The sequence below is a fragment of the Argiope bruennichi genome, chromosome 3, assembly GCF_947563725.1.
Source record: "Argiope bruennichi chromosome 3, qqArgBrue1.1, whole genome shotgun sequence".
Classification (NCBI taxonomy): domain Eukaryota; kingdom Metazoa; phylum Arthropoda; class Arachnida; order Araneae; family Araneidae; genus Argiope; species Argiope bruennichi.
Genome location: NC_079153.1, coordinates 109,601,978 through 109,616,285, shown reverse-complemented (window position 1 = coordinate 109,616,285; position 14,308 = coordinate 109,601,978).

Here is a 14,308-nt window from a genome sequence, read left to right as displayed (position 1 = left end):
ATTTGTTATTTTTACAGAGGATTACTCAAACATGCTGTGAAATTTTTGGTTTTAAAATATCTGAATCCAGGAAAAGTAATATTGTCAGTTTGAAAGGAAATAATAGTCCATAGGAAAAAAGAAGGGAAATAATAAAAATTTATTTTCACAACAATTATATTTTTGAAGGAAAAAAACGCAGTTTTTTAAATATTGCAAAGATAGTATGTATATTTAATGTTAAGAGAAAAATTTTCAAGTTAAATTTTGTTGTAAAATAATTAAAATACTCAACTACATCGTACAGCTGAAAATACAATACATTTCAGAATTCTTTATAAAAACTATTTATCTGGAGAAAAATAGTGAAATGGTATAACAATAGATAAGGCTTGAGTCTATTTGAATAACTGCCAGGAAGATTACCAATTTATTATCATCAAATAGGAGAAAAAAAATTAAAAACTTAGTTCAAAACTTTAAGGAAAGTTTTTCTAATTTATTTATAATTATTTCAGTTTTTTTTTTTTTTTTTTTTTTGTTAAGTAATCGTAAAATAAAAGCAAAGAATGTGAGAAAATGTTAAAATCATCTCCACATACTATTGGAAACAATTCTTATCTCCAATCTTTAAATATGGAATATCAGCTCTTTATCCACAATGCCATCAATCAGTTACACTGCATCAAAACAAGACTGTAACCATAATTCATAATCCTCTATTAATTTCCTGGAAAAGTAGAATAAGAAGTGGTATTAAGACTATATCCTTTATTGATATTCCTGCTAAATCTTTTGATGCATCTATCACAAATGGATTCTTTGCTTTAAGAATTCCAAAAAGTGTTTTTACCAAATGTCGACTTAAATCCTTTGTGGGCTTCACAAAGCTGTTCAAGAGGAATGGGATAAAATACTTCGACCGATATTATAGAAGTCCTTATTGTCATGAAAATTATAATGTAGAAGAATTGTTCAGAATAAAGATTATAAAACTGAGCATTTAAACACAAAAAAGTATGTAAAATAGCATTGAACATATAAATATTGACTAGAACGCTTGCGAGCAATCTCTGTAAACGAAAAATAAAATTGTTTTATTAAAAGACAGTAAAAGATATTGAAACTTTTTCATAAAACTCGACTGTTTAATTCTAATGTAGGAAGTAATCTTTCCCAATTATAAGCTCCAGGCAATTCTATTTTTTAAAAGGTTAAATACAAGCTTTTAAGTTTTACTCAGTTGATATATTCTTTGTTATTATATCTACTTTTATCCGTTTGGGTATATCATTATTTGATTTTATTTCTGATTGCTCTGAGGAATTTAAAATAATCAGTGAACAAAAGAACTGCACGTAAGCAGATTAACTTTTGTGTAAATTGTTTTCGTTTTACATCTCTAAGAAGGTTTAAAAGCTCGAACTGATGATGTTCAAATATTCGAATATCCATAAATAATTCTTTTTTGTAGTTTTCACGGTCTGATACATGAAACAGTGAAAGATAAAGGAAAGTCTAAAAAGAATGAAAAATCTCATCAAAGTTACAATGTTAACTTTTTTTCCCCTTTAAAAGGAATTGCATAACATTTTAGTTTAAATCAAAGCACTATATCTAAATATTTCTTAAATTTACTATCTGGTAAAATGTTTAGAGTGAATGTTTTGGATATATTTATATCCGATAAATTCTAAAACGAATGAAAAATCTCGTCAAATTTACAATGTTAAATGTTTTTCCCCTTTAAAAAAAGAATTGCATAACATTTTAGTTTAAATTAAGCCGGCGTCCTGGCATAGGGGTAGCGCGTCTTCCCCGTGATCTGGGCGTCCCGGGTTCGAGTCCCGGTTTGGGCATGGTTGTTCTTCTGTTGTTCTATCTGTGAGATGTGTGAATGTGCCCTCCTGTAAAAAGGGGTTGTGCAAGCGAATGAATGATGCGTCAGTGGCAAAGTCGTACTCTTGGCCCTAGTTGGCGCTGCTATAAAAAATAAGAGACGTTCCCCCTCAGGCTTAAATCGCTGTCTTCGTAACAGCGGGCTTGTCAGTGGCAAGTGCCATAAGAAACAAACAAACAAACAGTTTAAATTAAAGTGCTATAATTTAAATATTTCTTAAATTAACTCTCTTGTAAAATGTTTAGAGTAAGTGTTTTGGATATATTTACATCCAATAAATTCTTTACCTTATTCAAATGCTGGTGTTGCCAATTTTTTTTAAATACTTATTAGTAAATGCACTAAAATAATTATTCGATTTCCAGATTCTTGTGGGCCGCGGTGGCCTGGTGGTAAGGTCTCAGTTTCGGAACAGGAGGGGCTCAGGTTTGAGATCCGATTCCACCGAAGAACTGTCGTGTAAGCGGGTCTGGTACAAGTTAAATCCGTCCGGGCTAGGGATTGCAATACCGGACCAAAATTTCAATACCGGTATTCGGTATTTTTTAGATCTTAATACCGGGATATCGGTTTTAATACCGGTATTAGAAATTTTAGAAAAAGAAAGAAGATACAGGCCTTTCTTTCTTTTATTTGCCAGTTTTATTAGAGAGTGTAAATATCAGTAAAAATAATTTGTAACATAAATTATAACAATATATAAAGAATCACAAAAAAGAAAAGAAACATTTTATTTATTTAAATCACAAAAAAGTGTAAATATAACAAATCAGTCTGTGGTACTATTACAAATTTTTGAAATGTTATCTTAAAAAATATAATGCATCAATTGTACTGCCATTAAGCTTGGAACGTAATTTTGTGGAAAAATTACCAGCTGTCGAAAACACTCTTTCGGCATCTACGCTAGTTGGTGGTATTGTTAGCAATGCGCGATATACTTTTTCCAAGTATTTACCTCTAAATCCCTCATCTTCAAATAAATCGATTTCTCGTCGGATGGTTTTGGATACAGCTGATTTCTGTATTGTATTTTGGTTTGTTGAAATTTTTTTATTTATCGCTAATTCTAATTTTTGTTTGAGAGACAATTACTTTTCATTATAGACATTAGTGTCATCATAATCTTCTATAACTGTACCAAATTCTTCTGAATGTGAATAGGTTTGTGGGTAAAACTTTTTAAGAAAATTTACTTGATTGAAAATTTACTTGATCAGATTTGAATTGGTTAGTCTTTTTTTTTTTTCATTTTTAAAATCATTATAATTATGTAAATACAGTAAGACATTTTCTAATTCGGTATGCCTTTCTTCTGTGCAATTTTTCATTGTAATATATAATTCTTCAGCTAGTGATGTGTGTTGTTCTTTCAGTGACTGCAACATGAAATTTATTGTTGCATTAGCTGTTAATAAATTAGAATCTTTCCGACATAATCCTCAACAGCCATTTTTATTGGAAGTAGAGCAGATACAGTTCTGGATATTAAGTCGAATTCACTATCTGAAAAATAAATTTGCAGGTTTAAGTCGATTATTGCTTTTTCAATTGGATTTCTCAGTTTCAAAAGCCGTTCAATCATTAGAAGTAAACTGTTCCAACGTGTTTTAGAATCTAATATTAACATATATTGTTTTATTTTCAGTTAGTATATATTTTTGTAATATGTCATTTTTTGTAGGGGAATGTTTAAATATTTTAAAATTTTTTCGAACTTTATAAATTATAGGAAGAAATTCTTAATGGGTTAATATTCCATCCTCATTAGCAATATCTTCTTCAACAATTATATTGTCATTATCTTCATTGTCAATATGATTCACACTCTTACTCTCTTCAAAGTTGGAATCCGAAATTTCTATATCCACAGTATTTGGATTCTTCTGTTCTTTATATTTTTGGTATAATACATCTATTACTCTTAATTGAATTCCATGAGCATAGCACAATTGCTGATTTCACCAATCAACTTCCCAACATTTTTCATAACTTGCTCCATCAATCGTTACGGATACAATATCTTCTTTCGGGGATAATCCATGTTTCGCTAATTTAGATTTAAGCACCTCCATACATTTTTCGGCTGGCATACTTCCCGAGACATGTGTAAGTCCTATATTCCAATTTTTTTTTTTTCTGAATGAATATTTATATTTAAATAGCGTCTATTTCTTACATTTGTCCATTCATCAAATGTAAGACTAAATTTTTCACCATTTACTTTTAATTGTAATAGCTCCTGTTTCAAAGAATTGCGAACACCATTACTGTAGTTTATAACAGTTCTTCTTATAGTGTTTATAGATGTTGGTAGATTTTTAAAACCTCTGGCGGATAGTGATTTTCTTAATTCAGTAAAAGTGCAAAACACCCGAAATGGCAAACCATCTAATGCTGTCATTTTACGTATAGTTTCATCCAAATTATCTTTTCTTTTTTCAAAATAATCTGAAATCCCTGATTGCTTGGCCTTAGAAACTGTGCTTAAATTTGTATCTTCATCGCAATTAGATTCTTTCCTCTTTAACAAATTTGTATCATGTTTCGTTTTTAAATGTGTATGGAGTCCGCTTGTACTTCCTCCGTTCACTTTAATAACTCTTGAACATTTTTTACATTGCGCCACCATATTCTTTTCATCATATAAATAATGAAACCAAACCGAAGTATTTTCAATTGATTTTTTATGTTCTTTAAAGTTATTCTTATTCATTATTATGGGTTATTATTTATGAGCATATATATAATAAATCTGAAAAATATTTTTATCCTTAAAGTATGATATGCAAATACAATGTGAATAACAAACTCACCAATTTAAAAAATATCGACATATTACGCACTTTCTTCAGAACTGCAACCTTGTTTTCACAGACACGAATATCAGACTACGAATCCTGCGCGTGTGCAGTATTGCTCGGAGCTGTTATAGGATAATTTTGACCCTTCTTCTTGGATGATTCACTTACTGTTCGTCTACATTTCGACGATTCCATCTCATTAAAAGAAGTGAGACGCGGAACGATAAGCGCATTTCCGATATTCACCTTTGACCTTGGATTTCCCCTATTAGATACTTTTTAGTTCGATTTTTTTTTTTCACATGTAGTACTTTAGTATGTAAGTGTTATCACGCGAACATGTAGTGAAGACAATTTAAAAGATTTCTAGTAAATACCGAAAAACCGGTATTTAAACTTGTGAATACCGGTATTACAAAATTGTACAAATGGCTCAAAATACCGGTATTCGGTATTCCGGTATACCGGTATTGCAATCCCTAGTCCGGGCCAAATGTCCTCCCGCTAGTGCGGTGTGGCGTGGAGAGGGGGATACCAGCTCAGGTGTCGTCCTCGTCATCTGACCACGGTTCAAAATTAAAGTTAAATTTATTAATCCGTCCCAAAATAGCCTTAGTGTCGCTTTAAAACATATCGTTAATGTAACTAAACTAAAACTCATCCAGTTTCTTGTGTCACCAATTACTCAGATTGTTTTGGAAAAAATATAAAAGTACAACAGCTCCAAATAAAAAACAGCAACCAACCATAGTCTCTCCAAAACTTTCTTGCATACACTCTAATAATGTTATTATCCCAGAGATTGCCCTGCATAGCATTGGCATGTAATAATTACGAAATATTAACCTTTGACGTGAATTTACTATTTTTACTGAATCTATCGTGACGTCCTTGAGGAGTTATTTTGGGATTTATCCTTGGCATGTGATTAATCGAAATCGAATTTTTGTTTTAAATGAGTTTTTTCCCAATAGAATTAAATAAAAATTTGACTCAAAACTACACCTGTAGTCACAAAATCACATACCAAATTAGACGTATTTAAATCATTGCGACTTTGAGCTATTGCGTTTACGGGTTTCTAAAATTACAGCCCGACAAACGGTCAATTCTTATTGGATTAGGCTTAAAATTTGACAAGTGCCTAGATTATAAATGCTAATTCTGTGTATCGAATTTTATCAATTTAGCTCTCTTCCTTTTGTAGCTATCATGTTATCTCATATTCAAACAGCCGGACAGACAGACAAACTATGAATGCATTTTACAAATTTGATTTAAAGACCGTATACCAAATTTTATCCGGCCGGTGTCCTGGCATAGGAGTACCGCGTCTTCCCCTTAATCTGGCGTCCTGGGTTCGAGTCCCTGTTCGGGCATGGTTGTTCTTTCTCTGTTCTATCTGTGAGATGTGTGGATGGGCCCTCCTGTAAAAAGGGCTTGTGCGAGCGAATGAGTGATGCGTGAGTAGAAAAGCCGTACTCTTGGCCCGAGTTGGCGCTACTAAAATCAAGAGACGCTCCCCCACCGGCTTAAAATCGCTGTCTTTGTAACAGCGGGCTTATCCATGGCAAGTGCCATAAGAAACACAAACAAATTTTATCCGTCTAGCTCAAAGTGTTTTTGAGTGTCACAGACGGACATTTTCCAAAAAAATGTGTTTTTCGAACTCAGAGAGGTTTAAAATTTTGAGATTCGACATACTCTCGAGTTCGACTTTTTTGACGATTATCATACTTTCTCTATAATACTTATGATGATGATGTCGTGTCCGCGTTACCATGGAAAATAGGTGCAGTAGCTACTGAGGGTAAAGACCCCTGAGCACCCGAGGGCAGAAGTCTGACTTCTAGCTCATATGAAGATGAAACTCGCACATTCGCTTGCACAACCCCTTTTTACAGGGGGGGGGACATTCACACATCTCACAGATAAAACACAGATGAAGAACAACCATGCCCGAACCGGGATTCGAACCCGGGACGCCCAGATCACGGGGAAGATGCGCTACCCTATGCAAGGACGCCGGCTATAATACGTATACGAGAAAGTAATAAATAAAGTCAACGAAACAATTGACTTGACTCATACAGTGATATTTTAAGAAAGTACAAGTACATATACCGTATGTAAATATACAACTTGATAATAATGGTAATTGTAATAATAACATTTCATAGAGCCTCGATTTTCTGAACTTTGATCTATTTTGTCTTTGTACTTTTGAATAAATCTACTGAGTAACTAACAAGCATTTAATATTGCAAATAATACACAGATATCATAATAAAAAAAAGTATGCAAATGGGATAAAAACACATCAAGCATTTCAGTAACGTAATAACGCACGGTTACAGTACAATAACAGTTAAGGTTCTCTTCTGAATTTTGTATTTAGCATTTACAATAAATATATACTTGGATATGCATTAAAATGTCTAAAAAAGAAATTGCACTGTCAAATTTCAATTGCCAATGCTAGTTCTTTGGTTTTTTAGAATGAACTTTGGCAACGGTTAAAAAATAGTTCAATGGAAAATTTGTCATTTTTCATAATACTAGTTCCGATTACCCTCAAAATACAAAGCATTAAGAATGTCTACATTCTGTTAATTATCTTCTCTCAATTCTAGAAAGTAATAACCTCTTGAACTGCGAATTTTTTGAATTCCTAAATAGATACCACATTTTAATTTGAACATATTTCCATTCATATAAGAACGGAGAAGGTTTAATACACTTAAACTCATCTAAATGATTTTCATCTTTTAAATTATTTTTAATTTAATTAAAATATCAAACATTTTATCATTCTACGGACAAATTTGATTCACCATTTTTATAAAAGGCGTGATCTTTGTTCTTTTTTTCAATTAGAGCTCCCGCCGCAGTGCAGTCAATCTCTAGTAAACATACAAAATTTAGTACAACGGCTTGGTAGATATATAACTAACTCACCGATAGTTAAGCTCACCGATATGTAGTTGAGAACAGAAGAGAAGAAAATAAATGCATTTGCGATTCGACAAAACAAAGAGCAGTTATGCAAACGATATTTTTTATTATATAAATATTCAATGCTGTTATTTCTGTATTTTAACGAAACTGAATTAAGAGGATCATTTATTTGCTTGATCTGCTTTATTCCTACTTAATATAAGAGAGGTAGTCTAAAATTATGCTGCAAAAATTTCCTTTAAAAGAAGAAACAGTTATCTGTTATTCAACATTTAATTTTTAAGAAGGAAATTAAGAGAACATTTTAAATAATGCGTAGTAAGCAGGAAAGGAAGTGTTATCAACACATTAAAAAAATATAGTCAAAGGAAAAAATTTAGGAAAGAGGAAAAAGAAAAAACGATAGAAATTTGATGGATTTCTGATTTTTCTAATGATTAGCGATGGGTTGATAGTTCCGCAGACCTGATAAATTCTTTGTTTTCCCTTTTTCTAATTCCTTCCTTGATGTACTCTAAGTAATTTAATTTATACTAGTGGGCTCAGCTCCCTGACTTATGCTCGCCAAGCCCCTAGAAGATTTCTTAGCAATCTTCCCAGAACCTGCTCGCTTCGTTCACTATTAATAAATGTAAAATCATCATTTACTGTAAAAAAACAATTATGGGTGAGCTTAATTCATTTATTTATAATAGTGAATGAATTAATTGAAATTAGAACTGATTAAGTTTTTATAAGCGTTTAGAAGATGAATGAAGCCCACAAAGAAAATTATGAAAGTGCATAATAAATAAGCAAAGAATTTGAAAATTATCTGAAGAGCAATCTGACAATAAATTATTTTGATTTAATGATAAAGAACATGTTATATGACATCCAAGTACATTTACAAAAAAATATTCCTCTCGACAAGCTGGATGCAGAGGTAGATTTCTTTACATCTGAGTAACTATCTGGCAACATAATTGCTGATACTAGAAACAGTCAAAATTAGGGTGTGAAAATCACTTTTCAGCCCCTAACATATAAGATACTGTAGTTATCAAAAAAGTTTAAATGTAAAAGTTATTCGTCTTAAGGAGGCGCCAATTTGGCTAATTGGATTTATTTTTCTATCTTCGATTTTAAGAAAGGTATAGCGAAATGAAAATTTCAAACCCCACCGTTTCCACACTCTTTGAGCCATATGAGTCATTTACGAACTCGTCCGAGATTTTTACAATTCTAACAACATAGTCCAAGCCAATTAAAATCCAAACAAAATTACTCTAGTTATTCTGTTTACAAGATAACATGGGTAAAGCATTATACGCATATTATATATATGCAACATATTTTGTTTGAAGCAGAATGCAGGTTGAAGACATAGACGAGACGTTCTATTTTTAATTTCGTTTTATTCGCTCTCGGCAGCATGATACAAGACGACGCAGCGCGAAACAAAAACAGAAGAAGAGAGGCGAAACAAATGATCACTAGTCTTATATAACGTGGGATTTCCAGCCACGCGCCAATTCAATACACGTGGTGACCTTTGACACCTTGGCAAGGGCTCCGAAGGGATCACTTTCTCTTGAGACATAGATTGATTGCGCAGTAATTTTTACACAGCTTCATACGTGGAATGGGGATCAGGAAATAAGAGAATATCTTACTATGGGCTAAATTAAGATAAAGTTTAGGAAATTAATTTGGATTAAATTAAGAGTTTAAAATATTATATATATATATATATATATATATATATATATATATATATATAACTTTTGAATGAAGGTTAGTTTAGCGTCCTAGGGATCATGATCGGTGAAGAAATGAAGAAATTTCTCTGAAGTCTTGTCATTAAACCACCACATTAGGTAGTATTTTTATAGGAATCCACCAAAAAACTCCAATTTTGTGAATTAATAATGCTTCTTTTGATATCTTCAACTTCATCAACACAAAATAAAATTGTTTTGTCTAAAAAGAGGCTTTTTCGTTTAATGAAGATATTATAAAGACAACTTCGAAAGACAAATGAAACTATCTTAGTAAATTCCAAAAAAGTAAGCGAAAAGTATAGAGCTGATTTCCAAAAAAACAATATGTTTGCAATTATATAAATAATCGATACATTGATATCACTTAAATTTAAAACTACTTTTTGGCCTTTTAAAAATAAATATTGTTGTTTTTACTCCTATTGTTTCGATAGCTGAATTTTACTCATCACATAACCAATACAAAGTCTATTGATCTCTAGCTTTATTTTGGAATTGAAGGGTTAAGAGATTGCATATCTCCATCCCGTTCACAGTAAATAAACACACATACTCATTGGAAGTATTTCCACGTACAGACTGAGCCTTTCACGATAAATTAGACAAAAGGCTCACTAGATGGCGTTGGCGTTCTAGGCGGTTAGTTCTTTTCATCATTAAAGCTCTGATCGTTCACTTGTATGTAAGTACACTGAACGCCTTTCAGAGCTTTCTCCAATTGAATCTTTTCCTGTTTCGATAATTTTTTACAGGAGTCTGAGATTCATTTTTAAGCTTAAACCAAATCCGGAGTGTGTTTACATTTCGAAAGAGGAATCACGTGATTAAGTTTACAGGTGTTGCCAAACCTAACTAAATAATACTCATTTCCGTAATGGAGAGTCTCATTAAAGAATTATTTATATAGGTACCGGCGTCTTGGCCTAGGGGTAGCGCATCTTGCCCGTATTTTGGGAGTCCCGGGTTCGAGTCCTGATTCGGACATGTTTGTTCTTAACCTTGTTTTCCATCTGTGAGGTGTATAAAAGCCCCCCCCCCCCCTGTAAAAAGGTGTTGTACAAGTGAGTGTCATCTTCATATGAGCTAGAAGTCAGACTTCTGCCCTCGGGTGGTTAGGGGCCCTTACCTTTAGAAGCCACTGCACAAACTCGGCTTAAATCGCTGACTTCGCCAGCGGGCTTGCCTATGGCAAGTGCTATGTAACAATAACAACAACATTTATATAAGTAAACTATTTTATAGGTATACTATTATTCTATATTATTATTGGTATACTATTTATTTTTATTTATTATATAGCTAAACTATAGGTGTACTATTTTGAACTGCGCCGAGAAGCAGCTATAAGCCTTCTTTCAATTTCACTTTCTTTAGATTTGGCCACAGACAACACATTTTGGCAATTAAATTGCAGTTATGAAGCATAAATGGTAGGTGACTTTTAATCTTTAATCAAAATATCAATAAGTAAACTGAAAATATGTATTGATTAAAGAATAACAAAGGGTAAAACAATTCTAAACAGGTTATTTGCGTTTGATGTAAAGAGTGAATTTAATTTAATTAGAATATTCATAAAATGTGGATTTATTGAAAGCTTTCTATAAAAAAATTCTTCATTTTATTCACTAACTTCATTAACTTATTATTGTCTTTTACAAAGTTATAATCAAATTTTGTAAATCCTTTTCCCGTTTAATTAATGTTGGTTTTAATCGGTTTTAATGTTGGTCTTTTTTTTTTCAAAGCGACAAATAATTAAAAATAATGTTGAAAATGAATTGAATAAACTCTTTAAGGAAATTTTTTTATGCAATCTCATTTCAAAAGAGAGGCTTTTAATTTTATCTGAAGTTTCACAAATACATTTCCAACAACAGTTTCACTTTTATATTAAAGTGATTAATTTTAAATTTATCTGCATTTTTTTCCCCTATTCAGATAATATTTACTTTACTATCTATTAATCCACTCTGAAGGAAATTTTCTTGCGAAGAAAAATTCTGCAAATGAGCCTGTGAGCTTTTTGATGGTAATTTTCTTCTTTAAAGTAAGAAAAAGTTCTGTTTGTTTTAGGATCAAATTAAGTTTTTGTCATCGACTAAAAGAGAATATTAAAATCCTTTTTACTTTTAATATCAAATCCGGTCATCAATAAGAGATATATGATTTTTAGTATTCTATCAAAAGAAAAATGTTATTTTGACGGAAATATGTAATAATTTATTTATAGTAAAATTTACTCTTCAAAATATATTATGAAATTTTTGATTGCTTCCTTATTGATTTTTTTTTCAAATAAAGAGAATTAGAAAATTGATTTTATTTGTTTAGATTCGTTTTTAAAAAAACTCCAAGTGTCATTGTGACTGACTTATTAATTTTAAACCATTTGACGAGAAAGACTTCTAAATCCAGTCATTTATGACCATTCTACGCCCTACAAATGAAAGATGCCACTTCACGCCACTCCATCGTTTCATCCGTTCATCCACCATTCCCATCCTCTCATTGAATACTAAGTTAGAGTAGACACCAGACATCTCCCTCTTACTCCCTCATACACATATTCCCACTTCTAGTTAGATTTCAATATTCGTAGACCGGCTGTACTCATTTCAAACGAAGTGGAGTGGTAAAAATTAAGAATGTTGGACATTCGCGATCATTCCTCTGCAGGACAATGAAATAATGTCACTCCAAAATCAATCGTCAATGCTAAAAACAGGTTAGAATTGTCCTGGTGTGGAAGGCAAGATTGGATATACAAACTATTCCATCACGCTAGTTTAAGCTTTAATTGAAGGGCGGGACTTAGATGTTTAAGGCGGGGAGGTCATGCTATGTACTGTGGCAAGTATTTACCGAAGGCGTTAGAGTGAAGCTTCTGTGGAATGCTTGTAAGTAACCAACCTTGTTGGAAAGTAAAGAAAAAATGAAATGCCCCATTCTTCTTTAGTAAAATTTGAAGTGATCCTAAATGATCGGCTTAGTATTCTATTTTTCATTCCATGTCACGCCAATTGTGCCTGGTTTCTACATTTATACTTGGTTATGATGTGGCGCTACACTATTTGTGTGAGGAGGGATCTTGATTGTCATTCGGCACTGGATTCTTATGTGTATTGTAGAATAATTTTCATAATGTATGTAATATTTCAAAGAATTAATCAACAAAACTTTTTCTGGCTCATCATAAAATTAAGTTTTAAATTTTACTTTCAAGAAGATTAAAATGACGTCAATAATAATATTTCATTTTTTTTTCAATCTATAAATGTACTCAAAAAAAATTACAGTCTAAATTTTCTAAAGTCCTTTGCTCCTAAGGAATCATATTTTGCGAAATATTTTTGGCACTCCAATCTTTAAATAAATAAATAAGCGTTTCTATCATCTGTGATCAAATCTCCCATATTTATGATGTCTTAAATACCACAATTTTAGAACAATCAACATTTTCATAATCTTAGGCCAATCAATCTTGAGAAATTTGTGTCCTGATTTCAGATAGTCGATGCAGCGGTTTTAATTCGCCTATTTTTTAAGAATACTGATGTTTCAAAATTTGTCAGTTTTAGTGATTGATTTAGTTGATTGGAGTACAACTGTTTTTATTTAAAATATTAGTGTCTCAAGAAAATTTTATTAAAAATTATTCATAAAACAGAGGATCTCTGTAAAAATTTAAAATTTGTAATTCATTAGAGCGTTTATTATTACATAAAATATAATTATTCATTTTATTTAGACCATTATGTTAGCAGATGTATGCCTATTTCTAAAATTTACAAATTAGCTGTTGGGCGCTGATTAGAGTGGATATCCTGTGTATATTGAACTATGTTTGGCCTTAAATAAATCTAATTTACTGAACTAATAATACGAATATTGTAAAAGATCATAGAAAATATTTTCTTGTATTTACTTTTTTAAAAAAATATCATATTTCATTTTATACAGGCAAGTGCTGAAAATTACCCTAGGTTAATTTTCAATAATAATTAACTTGTTTATTTTTTTTAATTTGAGCTTTTGTTAATGTGATGGCAACATGTTGATAAAGGCTAATTTTTTCCCATATACGCGTAATGTGCTCGTGCAGATTAAATTTTATTTTTATTCTGTGCGAAATAAATTGTTGAAAAATATGGTTAAAATATTTTTAATTTATTAAAAATAAAAGCTAAATTTAAAGGTTAAAGCAGGCGTATCAGTAAAAGGATTTTTTTTTTTTTAAAACTTTAAGTTGATGTAAAAATTATTTTTGTTCTGTAATATTTTCGAAAGTTATAATGGAAAGATGCCACAATTTCTCTTAACTTTTAAATAATGAAAATTGTAACTAACATTTTAAAAAAAAACTATCACCCCGAGATGCACATTCCCAAGCTCCAAAGTATGTTTATGCCACGTTTGGTGGCTCTGTGTCAAATGGTCTGGTCTGTAGACTGCCACAGACTGCCAACACACCTACATTCATCTTCATTGTAAGTAAAAATAAAACATAAATCTCTTAACAGCAATTATATAATTTTAAAAAACTTCACATTTAATCGCGCACATGCATCTCATTTTCGTAATCATTTTTTGTCTACCCGTCATGTCTATTAGAAACATTTTGTCATTCTTTACATGGCCTGCTATCTACTCTTTCGAAGTTGAACCTCCAAATAGCAAGCGCCGTTTTTTCAAAAATTGGAACAAAATATCTAAATTTACAGAGAGTGATAACGTTCGCACATTGGGCTAAACTAGCTTTGTTGAAGAAAGCTGATGAAAGTGTTTCTATCAGCTTTATTATGAACGTATATGGGAAGTCGTGAAGAAATTTCCGTTAATTTAGTTAAAAATATATTTTTAAAACCAACTACAGAAATTTAATCGCATTTTGTAACACCAAA